The 1,154-nt window shown below is 36.7% G+C and overlaps 1 protein-coding gene across 1 annotated transcript in view; it reads left to right on the forward strand.

Annotated features, from left to right (window-relative positions):
- Positions 1–1,154, forward strand: part of LOC107697278 (protein PTHB1-like) — a 160,258-nt gene that overhangs the window by 13,481 nt on the left and 145,623 nt on the right. The gene's annotated exons all lie outside the window — the stretch shown is intronic.

Raw genomic sequence — 1,154 nt, forward strand, 5'->3', positions numbered from 1 at the left:
AAAACTGCCTTTCCTGGTGTTGGTTGAGTGTAGTACTCCCACACTGCACTTCTTACTCTTGTCTTCCTCTGTGCATCCATCTACAATAACGGTAATATAAAGAGAGAGAGTTAAAGGTGGGGCCACTGTATGCTTCATGATTAAGCCTATGAATACTGTACTACAGCTAAACAGCTTGGGTAAATGTAAGTATTTGGCTTCAATAATTTATATGTTAGAAATGTATGTGTAATAGCATAACCTCTCATAATTCCTCATTAATTATTTTCTGATGGCTAAAACATAACCTACAATAGTAGAGGTGACTATTCAATTCATCATCTAATGCACATCAATGGATTAACTTTAAAAAAAAAATGTATATAATAAGTGTAAATAATTTAATTGTCTTCATAGCTATATTGTAGAAGTTGTTAAAAACTTCTGATATACGGTTTTCTGAGAGCACACATCCAAAGCACACGTATAGAAAGCGGCTGTCACAGCATGTGAGTACTAAACTAAGTTCTTATTCACTTATATAATATTCATAAATATTCATTTATGTTAAAAACACACATGAGTTACAAAAAAACAGTCGAGGAAATACATCAACTTTGCGCTGTGGATCGCCGGATCGGCTTTCACCGTGGACAAAGCGTAGTCCAGCCCGGGGTCGTCATGTGGTTGCCGCAAGCCTGCCGGCTCGTGGAATCCGCCGGCCGCCGCTCACTCTAGCCAGCAGGGGGTTATGTGCGCGATGCAACGCGTAAAAAGACAGTATAAGTCATTATAATCCGTAATTATGTCCCCACTGGATGCAACAAATATGTCACCTTCAATGTGTGATATTAGATGGTTCTCTTACGTGTTTTATGTCTCACTACACATTATTTTCATTTGACTGAGAGCTTGACTTGGACATTTAAAAACTCTTAATTTTTTCTGAGCCATAGCCTCTATTCTTTATATTAAAAGCGAGGACTGCAATGGACACATGCCAATGGCTTTATTGTGTTTTTTTATCCTCGACAGTTTTTTAAAGTGTATGGGATACTTGTTATTTTGTACAGTTTGTAAACTTGTCAAATAAATTTAAATTTAAAGCTGTAGTCCGTAACTTTTTTTGGTTAAAAATGATCCGAAATCAATATTTGAGCAAGTACATAACCAGC

The sequence above is a fragment of the Sinocyclocheilus anshuiensis genome, unplaced genomic scaffold (assembly GCF_001515605.1).
Source record: "Sinocyclocheilus anshuiensis isolate Anshui unplaced genomic scaffold, SAMN03320099.WGS_v1.1 scaffold979, whole genome shotgun sequence".
Lineage (NCBI taxonomy): Eukaryota > Metazoa > Chordata > Actinopteri > Cypriniformes > Cyprinidae > Sinocyclocheilus > Sinocyclocheilus anshuiensis.